Source organism: Eumetopias jubatus, unplaced genomic scaffold (assembly GCF_037043125.1).
Source record: "Eumetopias jubatus isolate StellerSeaLion01/CBP00866 unplaced genomic scaffold, mEumJub1_p1.0 scaffold_3, whole genome shotgun sequence".
Taxonomy (NCBI): domain Eukaryota; kingdom Metazoa; phylum Chordata; class Mammalia; order Carnivora; family Otariidae; genus Eumetopias; species Eumetopias jubatus.
This window is the reverse complement of record NW_028274809.1, coordinates 44,439,017-44,455,381: the sequence shown is the minus strand read 5'-3', so window position 1 is coordinate 44,455,381 and position 16,365 is coordinate 44,439,017.

Genomic DNA, 16,365 nt, shown 5'->3' with positions numbered 1-16,365 from the left:
AACCCGGCTGAAGAGGACAAAAGAAATTGATCCCTAGAGGGGTTCCTGCGTGGCTCAGTAGATTAAGCATCAGACTCTTGGTTTTGGCTGGGATCAGGATGGTCGATGGAGCCCTATGTTGGGCTCCCCTCTCAGTGGGGAGTCCACTTCAAGATTCTCCCTCTGCCCCTCCCCCTCTCTCAAATAAATATATCAGAAAAAAGAAAGTGGGGGGGCGCCTGCGTGGCTCAATCGTTAAACGTCTGCCTTCGGCTCAAGATGACTTGAGGGTCCTGGGATTGAGCCCCACATCGGGCTCCCTGCTCTTTGGGGAGCCTGCTTCTCCCTCTCCCACTCCCCCTGGGTTGTGTTCCCTCTCTTACTGTGTCTCTCTGTCAAATAAATAAATAAAATCTTAAAAAAAAAAAAAAAAAGAAAAATTGTTCCCTAGAGGCTCTCTTGGGCTAGGCTTGACCAGCAGGGATTGACATGAAAAACTTTGCTTGAATTAAAATAAAAATTTAGTATTCTGGCTCAGTTGGTTAGGCAACTGCCTTCGGCTCAGGTCATGATCCTGGAGGCCCCGGAATCGAGTCCCGCATCGGGCTCCCTGCTTGGCGAGGGGCCTGCTTCTCCCTCTAACACTCCCCGCTCTCATGTACTCTCTCTCATTCTCACTCTCTCAAAATAAATAAATAAATCTTTAAAAAAAAATTTAGTATTCTCTTTTTTGCGAATCAGATGAAATAGACTTGATAATAGGACGCTGATGTAGTTTAAATCCTAGCCTTAACCCCAGCAGAAATTCTTTAACATTAGGGTTGGTATATTTCAAGTTTTTTGGAAAAGTTATAGATCCTCCACTCTTCCTCAGTGGCAGACAAAATTTGTCTCACTAAGAGGTGATAGATACATCTTTACCAACAAAAGAAAGCATAATTATATTCCAAACGTAGCTTACTCTTAAATCAAGATTTACCTTATCCATGAGGAGTCGATTAAGAAGAATGTTTCTGTGTCCAGTTACACCCAGATGTCCAGCAGCAAACATTCCATCACCACTAAAGTATTGACACGTTTGTCAGAAAAAAGGAATTCAGTGAAGAATTTCAGAGGGAGGGAAGTAAGAGGAATTAGTCTTGGCAAGTTAGCATAGATACTATCAAGACTTTGATGAAAAATTACTTTTCTAACTTAGGTCAAATATAATTACCAAATGCCCACTGAACAGAAGACAAACAGGCATCACAGAAGGAACTACTGACCTATAATTCAGTTTTTAACCAGCTCTGGAACATCAATATCTGATATCAGCATCTGACATTGCCATCATGTCTCATTCAGCGTGCCCAAAAAATGAACGGATCATTCAACCCAGCATGGTTTATTGGAAAGCATGAGCTTTCCTGTTAAACAGCCCAAGATTCAAATCTTCCCTGTTCCCGTAGCTTCATGTGCATGGAACCTGCGTCTCACAGGGCCCCATGCTTAGAAGGGCCCTGTTCTACTTTTAACAATTTTTTAACAAGGTGCCCCACATTTTCTTTTTGCTATAGACAGGTCTACAAATTATGTAGTCAGTCTTGTTCTGTCCCTAGCATGCTAATAGTTTAGTGAACTTGGGCAAATTATATAACCGAAGATGTTTCTCAAAAGTGTTAATATCATTTTGGACTAAGAATTCTAGTTGCAGACAACCCACAGAATAGGAAAAAAAATTGCAAATGATATATTTAATAAGGATTTTGTACCTAGAACTATTACAACTCAATAATAATTTTAAAAAATCATTCCATTTCAAAGCGGGCAATGGATCTGAATAGACAGTTCTCCAAAGAAGATCTACAAATGATCAATAATCATACGAAAAGATCCTCAACATGACTAGCCATCAAGGAAGTGAAAATCAAAACCATAATGAGATATGACTTTATACCCACTAAGATGGTTATAATCAAAAAGATAGAAAATAGGAGGTGTTGGTAAAGATGTAAAGAAATAAGAATCTTCATACACTGCTGGTGAGAATGTAAAATTTTATGGCCATTTTGGAAAAAAAATCTAGCAATCCCTCAATTGGTTAAATACAGAGTTACCATAAGACCTAATAATTCCACTATGTATATACCCAAAAGAAATGAAAGTAGTCCACACAAATGTTTATAGCTACTCATAATAACCAAAAAGTGGAAACAACTCAAATGTGTCTCAACTGATGGATTTTAAAAAAGTGATATATCTGGGGTGTCTACATGGCTCAGTTGGTTAACAACTGCCTTCGGGTCAGGTCGTGGTCCTGGAGTCCCAGGATCCAGCCCCACGTCTGGCTCCCTGCTCAGCGGAGAGCCTGCTTCTCCCTTTGCCCCTCACCCTGCTCCTGCACACACTCTCTCTCTCTCAAATAAATATTTTTTTAAAAAATAAAAAATAAAAAAATAATTTAAAAAGTGATATATCCAGGGTGCCTGGGTGGCTCAGGCGGTGAAGCATATTCCTTCGGCTCAGGTCATGATCCCAGGGTCCTGGGATTGAGTCCCGGATCGGGCTCCCTGCTTAATGGGGAGTTTGCTTCTCCTTCTTCCTCTGCCCCTCCCCCTGCTCGTGCTCTCTCTCTCTCTCTCTCTCTCTCTCTCTCTCAAATAAATAAATAAGATCTTTTTTAAAAAAGTGATATATCTATATAATGAAATATTAGACAATGAAAAAAATGAACTAAGGCTAAACATGCTACAACATAGATGAAACTTGAAAACGCAATGCTAAGTGAAAGAAACCAAGCACAAAAGACCACATGCTAACTTCATTAATATGAGCAAATGTATACAGACAGAAAGTGGCCTAGGGGTCAGAAGTGTTGGTAGAATAATTGGAGGGTACCAGCTAAGAGGTACTGGGTTTCTTTATGGAGTAATAAAAATATTTTTAAATGTATTGTGCTAATGATTGCCATTGAATTCTATACTTTAAATGGATGAACTGTATGGTATGTGAACTATATCTCAATTATAAAATAAAAGAATTCTGGTCACTCCACATCCTCACCAACATTTTGTGCTGTCCATCTTTAATTTTAGCCTGTTGATGTGTGTCTCACCGTGGTTTTAATTTGCATTTCCCCGGTGTCTAATGATATTGAACACTTTTTTGTATGCTCTTTATCTTCTTTGGTAAAGTGGCTATTCAATTCTTTTGCCCATTTTAAATTAGGTCACCTTTTTATTGTTGTTTGATGTAGTCATTATCTAATGCTGTTACAAATTGCCCCAAGATTCAGCAACTTAAAATAATAAACATTTATTATCTCTCTCAGATTCTGAGACTCAGGAATCAGAGAGAGGCTGAGAAGTGGTTCTGGCTCAGAGTCTCTCCTGAGGTTGCAGTCATGGTGTTTGCTGGGACTATAGTCATCTGAATGCTCAACCAGGGCAGGAGGACCCCCTTCCAAACTCACTCATGGGCTCGTTGGCAAGCTTCAGTTCCTCACCACATGGTCCTCTCAAGAGGGCTGCTCACAGTGTAGCAGCTCCATTTCTGCAGGGTGTGTGATCCAAGAGAGAGAACCACCAAAACAGAAGCAGTATCTTTTATAACCTAATCTTGGAAGTGATGTACCATCACCACCGCCTCATTATATTGGTCACGCATACCACACCTGGTACAGCGTGGGAGGGGACTACACCAGGGTATGAATAGGCAGCTGGGATCATTGAGAACTGTTTGGAAGCTGGCTGCTACTCTCAAATTTTTTTTTCCTTTCTCATTACCAACCAGTCATCAAGCACACCAATTATTTCTTGAAGCATCTCTCAGATTTGCCCCATCCTCTTAATGCCCCCACTGCTACCATTGTAGTGCCCACGTGAAACTCATTCCAGATCTAACTTCTCTCTTCTCCCACGATCATCGCACCCTTCAATTCACTGACGACAAATCCTCCCTAAGATACCATGTATCTTTGGCTTATTATTCAGCTGCTAAATCATCTCACAATTGTCCAAAGCTAGGTTGTCCAATACTAGACACATGTGGCTATTGAACACTTGAATTGTGGTCCATGCAGTGGAGGAACTAAATTTTTCCTTAATTTAAATTTAACACCTGGAGCAGTAAAAAACATTTTTAATATTGATTACATGTCAAAATGGTAAGATTTTAGACATATTGGGTTAGGGAAAATATATTATTAAAATGAACTTCACCCGTTTCTTTTTATTTTTTTAGTGTGGCATAGAAAGTTTTAAATTACATATGTGGCATTATTATTGAACAGTGGTGGTCTGTAATACTGAGTTCAAACTGACTGACCTTTGAGGCAACAGACACAGGGCTCCGCCTTAACTACCCAAATTTATTTCCCATGTAACCTGCCCTCCTCGTTTCTGTCACAGTCTCTCCCGGATGGCCCCGAGGACATAGTGTTGATTTCCTGCCTCTGTGCCTTGGCTCACGTGATTCCTCAGGCCAGGAAAGCTGTTCTTCTTTTATCCCCTTCTAAAATTTTTCCATCCTGAAGACCTATCCTGAGTCTTACCTCCCTGCAATAGCCTCTTACTCTAACCTGTACTGGGCTCCTTTTTTTTTTTCTCTCCTGAATTTGAGTTCTACTTCTAATCAGCATCATAGTTCATCACTCATTTCTTGCTTATTTGTTGAATGCTAATTTTCTCTCTCGAATTATACATTCCTTGAGGATAGAAACTGTATCTTATATGTTGTTTGAATTTTTCAAAAACCTAGTGTTGGAACATGCTAAACAGCCATACAAATTTGATATACTAATTAACTAATTAGGAAAGAGATTTTGTATACAAATAACTCTGTGTGTATTTTGATCAGTGTAAACCTGGCATTGGTATGGAAAAATAAGGTTGTAAAATTTATTTGTCAAAACACAGATGCTCCTCGCAGACGAATTAAGTACCCGCAACATGTGAGCGATTATCCAGAAGCCAACACCAGCACTGAATGACAGACAAGTGACTCCTCCTGCTTTTTCCTGTCAGAAACAATGATTGGTAATCAATGAAAGGCTCTGAAAAGCTTGCCAAAAGGTCACTACTGTTGGGTTGAGGTACCTCATCACGCCAAGCCCCACCCTTCACTCCTGATACTAGACAAAGATCTCTTCCAATGCCAGAAATGAGCTGCTCACTCTGACTGTCCCAAAAGCCCACTTCTAGGAGAGCCTCTGCAGCTGTACTTTTTCTTAACTCTAACCAGCCTGAGGCTGTGCCCCCTGGTCAGATCTACCCTGCTCTGTTACCCATGAGCGAGGTAGGAAGTCTTAAGGCTCAACCCTCCACCCCTTTCTATCAGACCTCTTGGAAGAGTACTGAAACCCACTCATTTCACCTTCTTTTCATTCCTGAACTTCCCAAAATTTTGAAAAGTGGCCTTTTGTGGGAAGATTGTTTTGAGCCAACTCTGTTTTTGTTTTTGTTTTGTGCCAAGCCCCAGGGAAAAAGCCTGACCTAGAACGATCTCATTGATCCCAACCCAAGGCTGTATAAGTGTAGTGGCCTCAGTGTACCCCTTTGGCCAGCACCGACCACAGGAGGCATAGCACATAGACCACCTGCATAGAGTCTCAGGTGTCTTCCCAAACAAAAGGAATTGAGTCATACAACTGGAGGCCAAGAAGCAAGGCATTGCTCAACTATTACTAACAAGCAGGGCAGAAAACAGATCTTGATCCAATGATAATGCTGATCTCAACTTATTGATCCCAAAGGGTATCAACATTCTCTCTTATATGTACGTAACAAGGTGAACAGTATGAGATACGGTAGAGCCTGTGACCCAAGATCACTTCTCTTAAGGTAGTTAACCATTTTCTCCCTTGTACTATAGGCAGGATGAGTGGCCTCCTAGACCCTCAGAGTTCTGGAGATGCCCAAAGTTGAATAATGAAATCTGGGTCCCTTCCTTTTCCTCTTGCTCAGTGCCCAGTGTAAGTTAAATAAGCCCTTCTGCAAGGTTAATATTCAGTAAATAAGCATCAGTATGGCCACATGATTTTTAAGACATTGAAATACTTCTAAACCAATCAATAAACACCCACTGTCCATGTCAGCGAATCTGGTCAATCTGGCCCCAAGAACCCCAGGTGGGCGCCACTGAGAAAACCAACCTGGCACGTGCCAGCCAGCAGACCACAGCTGTCCACGCTAGACCACGCTGCCATGTGTTCATAGTGAGCCAAGTCCTTTTCGGGAAGATAACAGGGCTTGTGTACCAGAAGGCGTGTGCCTGGTGCCCATCAGGCTGCCCGTCCCTTGGCTGAGACCACCTGCTGCAGGCTAACCCCAGAGCTGCCCTCACAGCGCTGCAGTGCACCATAGCTCTGCCATATTTTGACCAGTACCCTTGCCCTTTTGTATGTTTGTGCTACTCATTGCGTGCCACCCAACGAACAGGACTGGACTATGCCCATTATAGTGCAGTTACTGCAAGGACCACATACACCAAAGCTGGATCAGAAAAATCTCAGAAGTAGAACCACATCTGGGTGCCTTTTCTTCCCTATCTCTCTTTTCTTGGCCACATGCAATCTCATGCAGACTTGCAAAATGCCTGCTTTTATCTTGGTGCTTTGTCTAGTCATTGAGGGCCTATTATAATCCAGGTACTATGTTAGGTGTTGGGCCCTGCAGCCCTGGAGATTACATGGTGCTATGGAAGCACCTGGTAAGGCCACCTGTTATAATCTAGAAATCAGAGAAGTCTTCTCAGAAGTGACTGCTTTAGACATAGGAAAACTGCATAGATAGAACAGAGCATGCAACGCCAGGATTCTGATAGTGGCACTAGAGAGGTAGGGTGGGATCAGATCACGAAGGGCTCATGAAGGCACATTTAAAGGGTATTTAAGCAGAAATATGACATAATTGGATTTTAGTTCTATCAGTATCACTTTGAAGTACAGCCAGTGGATCAGAGAAAACATGTCTGGCTCCCCACACTCCTCCCTATATCTTTTCTGCACCTTCATACTTAATTGACTTGCAAGAAGTTTTGATTTGCCCTGGCTTGTCTGATCCCGACTGTATTTCGTGACATCATCTCACAATACAGCTTTTAATAGCTATTTATTTACATATTCCTTTTGCTTTTGTCACATTTGCTAACTAGCCAATCTGTTTCTCATTTTCTGAACTCAGCAGAGCAATCTCATTAGCCTACTTTAACTTTCCTGAGCTGTGAATGTGCCACCTTGGATAAGGGACCGGAGGTGGGGGGTTTAATCATCTATTTGAATACTAGGGATGTTCATGGCTTCCAAGATTATGTGAGTTTGGCAGGGAAGGATGGCTTATTTGTCAGATCATCAACCAGTCTCGATGCCCAGAGTAATGATTCAAAGAGCAGCCAATAAAGATAGGAGCATTAATAAAATAGAAACATTTAAAAACAGAAATCGTTCCTGTAAGAAAAAAAAAATGTGCACAGAAACATTCTAGAAGAATATCTACCCCAAATGTTAACAGCAGTTAACCTTAGGTGGTGGTGAAAATATGGGTGACTCAGTACTTTTCTATAATTATATTTTCTATTGTTTCTCATGAGAACAGTTGTTTTATTTTTAAAAAGTAGTTTTAAGGAAATAACAAATACTCATAAAACCGACCATATTTTTCTTTATAAGTCATTCTCAAAATAGTTTTTGGACAAGTTTTCTCTTTACTACATGCCCTGGATTTCTAGGGAGTTGCCACCAGGTGGTGAATGTACCACATCAAAGAAGACTAAAAGGCTTATGTTTTTTCCATAAAATAGTCTCTCCAAATAAAGTTCTTAGAAAAGTCTTAATATGGCCAGTCTGAAGCTAGTGAGTTATCTCAATTGATTGTTTATAGTCAAGTTACAAATCAAACTCCTTGTTCTACTCTTTCCCCATCTCACTACTGCATTTGACTTAAAAAATAAGAAAATTTTAAAAAGAAAAAAAGCTTTAATACTTCTCTTGATTCTGATATATTTCATGTCAAATTATATCTCTCATTAAGAATAGGTACATAACACATACACAACACAAGATGTAATACTAACATTGTAAAGAATGCAAAAAACATAGGCCTTGATACATAGTAATAGTGCAGTGTCTATTTGCATATTTCTAATAACAGGCATGTTCCTAATATGCAATGTCAAATTATCTTCATTATTTAAAAATATGTACATTATATAGGTACAGTCTGAGGACCTCAGTGTAGCAATATGTATTTAAAATTACCTCCTGAAATGAGTAAATGAGTAAACTGATCTGTCCTAAGTTTGGTAAGTTGGGTTACAAATTCTGTGATGTTAGCAAGTCCCACAGGGAACTGTGTAATCAGGAAGATCTTTTGTAACAATTATGGCCTTTAAACTCTCCTGGGTTTCCGTAAAACTGTTTGTGTGTATGCATACATAGCAATAATAATTACAAAAGATAAGTAGATTAAAATTTGTGTTAAAGTATGCATAGACTTTCCCCTGATGAACATTAGGTTCCCTAATATCTGGTATCTCTTTGGGGGAGGAGAAATAAATCAAATGAATGTCAAAATAATACACTTTTCCACTCATACAGGAAAGCTTTGAGTCCTTTTCCGGGTCACTTTTATATTGTTCTGATGCTCAGCTGGTGAGACTTTCTATGTTCTTAATACTATATTCACTTTCCCTGAGAGCTAAGGAAAGAAAGTTGTAATTGTCACTATTCTTGCAGCTACAATGCTCAAAATGCCTCCTTCGAGCCCCTTTCCTCCAAATCCTAAATCAAAAAAACAAAAATAACTCATCTCATGATATTAGTGGTAAAATCAATGGAAATTTGTGAAATTTCTGCCTATATTTAGGAGCAAGAGAGTTGCTTAGAGCAAACAGATGGTAGAAGGCAAGACAGCAATGTCTGGTATGTGTTTTTAAGATTCAGAGTGGATGAAGTAGGAAATAATTTGCAGCTGATCAAAGATTGATGGTAAATGGTAACATCAAAGATTTCTTTTTTTTTTTTTCAAGTTTTAACTTGTGACTCCAAGGACAACAACTTAGAGACAGCTGCTGCAGTATGCTGACCTGCTTCCAGACTCTGGAGTGTGTTAAGGGCAGAACGTCCACACTCACTTGAAAGGGTTGGAGAGCAGGAGGCCAGAAATGGCGTGGAAAAGTGCGTGGTGGCTGGGAATTCACTTCCTTTTCCTCATCTTGGTGTCAAGCAATCATCTGCACCTTTCACTTAACTCACTGGTCCTCACAGAGGCATCTGTGGAACTGCATTTACTATTATTTCCAAGATAAAGTGTAACTGTATTTGCCAGGTGATATATTTAACTTTTCTTGTGGAAAAAGAGGGGGGAAATCTGCATGAAGAAAGAAACTGTGAAAAAAATTAAAAAAAAAAAAAAGGAGACAAGTGTACGTTCTTTCTAATTTTCCAAGGTTTTCTTTCCATTTATAACATTTCTTTTGTGGAAACTCGAGATTAGTCACAGTAAGCAAACATTTCAGTGTCAGCACGTTCTATAAAAACACTTGTGAAAATCATTTAGGGTCAGATTTTAATATTTGTGAAGACATTTTAAAAGCTAGGATTATTTTTAAGTTGTAAGGTATCAGGAGTCATAGCACAGTCCCATGTGCCCAAATATAGATCCCCAAATATTACCTAAATAATGAGGCACTTAAATATCAGAGAAAGAAGTTATTTAACAAATTAAAAACCCAGTATAATCAGCATATGAGAGATCCACTTCTTGTCTCCTCTTGTTTTTCCAGTCTCATGTTGGCTTAAGTTTTTACAAGAATGATTTGGTAATATGATGTATGAAGGAGATAATATGGGTGTGGCTTAGGAAAAGAACTTGATTCTGGGTGTTAGATATTTTAAAGGAGCCTCTTAAAGTTCTATTATGGAATGCCTAAGAAATTAAAAGATGTTTAATGTCCTATTCCCTATGAAATGAATGTCATAATCATCCTTGTCATGTAATATCCAAAATATAGATTATGAAATTGTTAACAGTTCTAAAAATAAAGCTAGGCAAACTTATTCCAAAGGAAAGTACACAAAAGGAATAAGCAATCAGGATGTAAATATTCTGAGATAACGAAGTACGTAATAAAATGATCTTACAAACTAAAGAGTATCACGGAGGATCCAACAGTAAGTTAATTTTAGGTTTTCTCTAGATAACTAAAGAAAACAAGAAAATATCCAGGAAAGTTTAAGAATTGGAGGAAATGACTCATTGATAATATGCATGCTCCAGCGGGTAACCTTTGTACTGAACAGCAGAACACTCTACACCTAATCAGGGGGGGCTGGGCTGGGCAGTTCACTAAGGAATGTTCAAATGAAGCCCAGGAGAAGGTAATCCAGTGTCCCTTCCCTGAACTTTTGGCTCTCAGAGTCCAGCATTTAATTTAATTTAATTTAATTTAATTTAATTTAATCTAATTTAATTTAATCCAGGGTTAATTGAGATAGAGGGGAGCTGAGACCCTAAGGATCCATATACTCAAGGCTTTGGCAATTACTATATTTTACGTCTAGCAACATGTCTGTGGAAAAGTGGGAATGCATATAATTCCAATTTTATGAACATATATACACTCTGTGTGTGTGTGTGTGTGTGTGTGTGTGTGTGTGTGTGTAGTGATAGAATAAAGATAAATACTTAAGCCCAAAAAATTTTGTTAAGCAGAAGCCTATAAGCCCATGCATTGGAAAATGCCTATAAATATACCTGCATGACTTGTTCTAAAAATTTATCCTTTGCTTTTGATAACTCAGCCACTTGTAGCCTCAATACCGTATCCAATTCTCACTAGTTTATATAGTTCAGTAAATTTGCACTGTAACTGAAGGAAAACTCACAAAGTTGTAACATTCTACCACAAATGTTAAGGATTTCTACCTCAAATCTAAAAAAAAGTCATAGATACACTGTTTTCACGAGGGTTGTTCAATCTTTTCTAAGACAAGTATAAACGACTCATACTAGTTAATGATTTAAAAGGAACACAAAAATAAGATTGTGCAATACGGTGCTAGGAATCTCTTACAACTAAATCAATTCAAATTTATTCCTTGTATGGATAACCTCCATTTTCCCTATTTGTTAACTACATGATATCCTACAGTTAAGTCATCTTTACATATGCCTGACAGAAGATACGTGGATGGCAAATGCTGCATGACTCATTAAAATCCAGTGAGCTAGTCAAAAACAAGTGTCCAGCAGCCGATTTCAGGTTGTGAGCTGTGGCAGCGGCAGGTATGCGACGTTGACCTATGAGAGAGCAACTAGTGACTTTCGATCTAGTTCGGTATACCTGAGGAAGGGCATGACCGAGTCCGGAAAGACAGTGAGAGCTGCCTGCAGCCCGTGCTACTGCTGACCCTTATCCGAGAGGCTTTGGCTAATGTGCCATTAAAAATCATATTTCAAAAACAATATAAAGCATATTTAACGATATGGTGAAATGCTCGTATGTGATGATTAAACAACAGTTCATAAAACAACATGTTTAGTAATACTTGTTAAAATAAATATACAGGCAGAGAAAAGATGGAACATTATACTCTAAAATGCTAATGGTTATAGTATTGGGGGTGGGTTTTTTTTCCTTCTTTACATTTTTCATATTTTTTGAGTTTCCACAACCTTTTCTTCATAATGCATTGATTTTATAACCAGAAAAAAAGTCAATAATTTCCTCAGAAAGCACTTATTTAGAATATTTTTGAATATTTTGAAAAGGTGAATTTTGGCAGAGTTACTCTATTGATATTAAGAAGCTATGCTGGGGCACCTGGGTGGCTCAGTGGTTGAGCATCTGCCTTCGGCTCAGGTCATGATCCCGGGGTCCTAGGATCAAGCCCCACATCGGGCTCCCTGTTCAGTGGGAAGCCTGCTTCTCCCTCTCCCACTCCCCCTGCTTGTGTTTCCTCTCTCACTGTCTCTCTCTCTGTCAAATAAATAAATAAATAAATAAAATCTTAAAAAAAAAGCTATACCATTGGCACAGTAATCCAGAAGAGGATGAAAGAAAGAAAATAGAAGGCTCAGAAATATGGCCTAGTGCACAAAACAGCTTAATGTATACATTGGCCATCATACATTCGTGGAAAAGGATGTTTGCTCAAGAACAATGTCAGGAAAATTGACTAGATATTTGGGGGGTGGGGCGAGGAATCAACTTAGAGCCTCTCAAAATAATTTCCAGATTACTAAAAACTTAAATCCTAAAAATCAAATAGTAAAAGGTATTAGGAGAAACATAAGTGAATATTGGTCCGATCTTTTAAAAAGGCTTTTCTAGGCATAAAAACAAAGATACAGAGACAACTCCATAAAAAATTTTGATTTTGTAAATAATAAAAGCCCTACAATACAATGAAAAGGCAAACTACAAAAATTATTCATAACAAATGTGACAAAGGGTTGCCATTCTTTTTTTTTAAGATTTTATTTATTTATTTGACAGTGAGAGAGGGAAATACAAGCAGGGGGAGTGAGAGAGGGAGAAGCAGGCTCCCCACTGACCAGGACCCTGGGATCATGACCTGAGCTAAAGGCAGACTCCCAATGACTCAGCCACCCAGGCGCCCCAAAAGGTTGCCATTCTTAACATATTGTCAATGGAATTGAACAAGATAAATACTAAGACTAAAATATTGCTAGTCATGAGCTCCCGGAGGGCAGAAGCATAACTATACTGTTTACTGCTTATACCCACTAGCACTGTGCCCAGATGCATTACAAGGAATTAATCCATATTGAATGAATAGAGAAATGGCCAAACATACAAAGGTGGCTAAAGAAGGGGGGGGAAGGCAGAAGAGAAAAGGAAACACGAATGGCAAATAGACGTGGAAAAAATTGTCTCAGCAATAATAAAAATGGAATTAAGACTATGATGAAAAATTAGGAAGGGTTTTTTGTGTGTATTTGATAATAGATGCAGTAATGAGATAGGCAACATCACTCACAGCGAGGAGTGTTTTGAAGGGCAATTGATAAAGTCATATTGTAGACTATGTAATTCTAGGAGTCTAACCTAAAGAAGTACAACAGACACTGGAAGGATAAATCTTCTAGAACTCACGGACTCTTTAAATCTGTGTTTCCAAACCATGTTCCGAAGAGCTCTGGGGTTCTGCAGGGAGGTCTCAGAGTATGCCTTAAGATGAGGAAGTTTCCTTTAACTCTGCATCTGACTTTTATTTATTTGTTAGAGGCAATATAAGAATATTTTCTTAAAGATTCCACTGAGGGGCACCTGGGCAGCTCAGTCAGTTAAGCATCTGCCTTTGGCTCAGGTCATGATCCTAGGGTCCTGGGATCAAGGCCCGCATCGGGCTCCCTCCTCCGCGGGGAAGCCTGCTTCTCCCTCTCCCACTCCCCCTGCTTGTGTTCCCTCTCTCGCTGTGTCTCTCTCTTTCAAATAAATAAATAAAATCTTTAAAAAAAAAAAGAAACATTTTAAAAAGTTTCCACTGAAAACATAGAAGTTTGAACACCACTATTATTGTACTATTTGATTTCAATAAAATGCAATGGACTGTTACTTCTCAAAAACTACTGAAGAAGTGGGAACAATAGTCAAAGCGTTACATTCTCCAACACTGGCCTCATAGTAATTTTAAATTCCTGCTTTTGGAAACTTGTAAATCTTTCTATAATTACCTTGCAAATAGTCCAAATCTCAGATATAAAATCTGAGCATATCCAGGCCTGTCACTTAAGAAATAAAAGATTCGTGTTCTATCAGGTTCATCAGTGTTCTTTTATATGATCAGTCTGTCCTAACAAGAACCAACCTCTACTCAGATGTCTCAGCAGAAGAGATTTTATTGAAGGGATTATTTACAGAAGTTCTGGGTTAGGTTTACAGTAGGGTGAAGGGATAGAACGTGACATGGAGATGATAAGAGACGTGAAGGTACCCAGGCTCTTGCAACATAAGAGGCTGTGACCATCGCTAGGACTGAAGGGATAAGGGGAGGAGATCAAATCAGCAGAGCAGTGAAGCAAGAGCTGCCTTGACTTAGAGGTCCAAACTGGGAAAAGAGGTAGGACTAAAGACCCCAACTTTTCTCCTTTTCCACCCTCCAACCTATTGTCGGTATCACCCATTGGTCAACCTTACCTGGAAGCCAGCTGGCAAGAGGGCCCAGAGAAAATAGTTGATGAAGGTTCTGCCTTCAGAAAGACAAGAATCTAGCACAGAAGGATGGAACATGGATCTGGCAGAGAGCTAGCAGAAAATAACCAGCATACTTACCAGAGTGAAACATCAGGAACCCTGATCCAATAATAGAGCAATGCTTAACTAAATGATGGTATTAACCATTCTCTAATTAAGTAAATAATGGTACTCAAAAGACCATTATGCATTTGAGGAGCACAGAAGAGACAGCAAACAGCTTCATCTGGGAGAGTGAATCCAGGACAGATTTTCTCAAATTGACAACCTAAGTTGTTGTTGTTGTTGCCTAAGTGAATTTTCTTATATTTTTGCTTATTACAAAAGAATATATATCCATTATAGGAAGCACACACATAAGAGAAAACCAAATATCTACAATCTCACCCCTACCCAAGACCACTATCAACATCTTAGTGTGTTTACATCTTTCCATATCTTTTTCTCTGCATACATACACAGAATTATGTTGTTTTTGGGATGTAACATAGATATGGTTTTCTTAACTGTATTTTTCCATGTAATAAGTCATGAATACTATCTCATGCAATAAATATCATTTGGCAACTTTTTTGTTGTTTTGTTTTTAAAGATTTTATTTTTTATTTATTTATTTATTTATTTATTTATTTATTTATTTATTTATTTGACAGAGAAAGGGAACACAAGTAGGGGGAGTGGGAGAGGGAGAAGCAGGCTTCCCGCTGAGCAGGGAGTCCGATGCCGGGCTCAATGTGGGGCTCAATCCCAGGACCCTGGGATCATGACCTGAACTGAAGGCAGACGCCCAATGACTGGGGCACCCAGGCGCCCCACATTCTGCACCTTTTTAAAAGATTTTAAACTTTTAAAATCCTTGTCTCCTCATATCTGGTTGTAACTAATTTCCTTTTTTTTTTTTAAGATTTTATTTATTTATTTGACAGAGAGACACACAGTGAGAGAGGGAACACAAGCAGGGGGAGTGGGAGAGGGAGAAGCAGGCTTCCCGCTGAGCAGGGAGCCCGCTGAGCAGGGAGCCCAATGCAGGGCTCAATCCCAGGACCCGGGGATCATGATCTGAGCCGAAGGCAGATGCTAAACGACTGAGCCACCCAGGCGCCCCTGTAACTAATTTCTATCCTCAGACATTTAGTGTGCTTTCTCTTTTGGCTGTTACCAAATACACTGTGATGAACTTTCTTGTCGTCTACTCTTTGCACACATCACTGCCCTCACGTCAATTTCAGGCCACAGCCTGTTTTTCTACAGTCCTCAAGCTAATTGCTCTCCTATTTTTAAAAGGTTTTAAAAACAAAAGCACATATACAAAGAAGAAAAACAACAGAGACATATGTGGCTTGCAAAGCCTAAAGTATTTACTATCTGGGCTTTTACAGAAAACATTTGTCAATTCCTGTATTATGAATTCCCAGAAATGCAGTTTTTGAGTCAAAGGGTGTGAACATTTTTGAAGCTTTTACTGCATTTGGCCAAATTGCCCTCCAGAAACACTGAAACAATTTATGTTCTTCTCAGTACTGAGTTTGGTCATCTGCCACGCATCCTGCCTCAAGGGTCCCTGGCCTAAATCACTAGCTTTTATTCTCAGTCAACTTGATGGTGCATTAGCGTTTTAAGTTTTCGCTTCCCTTAAAAATGTGTTTGGCCATTTACATTTTTCTTTCATGACCTCACTAATTTACATTTTTGTCCATTTTTTAACAGGATATTTATACTTTATTTGTCAGACCTCTATTTAAAAAAATGTTACTCTCTTATCTCAAATATATTGCAAATTTTTGGTGGTTTTTACTTGTCTTTTAACTTAATGGGTTTTTTTATGAAAGAAATTAAAAATTCTATAGTCAAGTCTGTCATTTTTCCTTTGTAATTTTGCCCTTTGTTCCAAGCTTACTTTCAGATTAAAAGCAATTCAGTTATATTTTCTCCTTGAACTTTTAAGACTTCTTTTTTTTAGGATTTTATTTATTTTTTGAGAGAGAAAGAGAGAAAATGTGCAAGAGCAGGGGGAGGGGCAGAGAGAGCCACAGACTCCCCAGCTGAGCAGGGAGCCCCTAGTGGGGCTCCATCCCAGGAACCTGGGATCATGACCTGAGCGGAAGGCAGCCGGATGCTTAACGGACTGAGCCACCCAGGCGCCCCAAACTTTGAAAACTTCTAAAAAATTTAAGTCTTTTAATCCTTCTC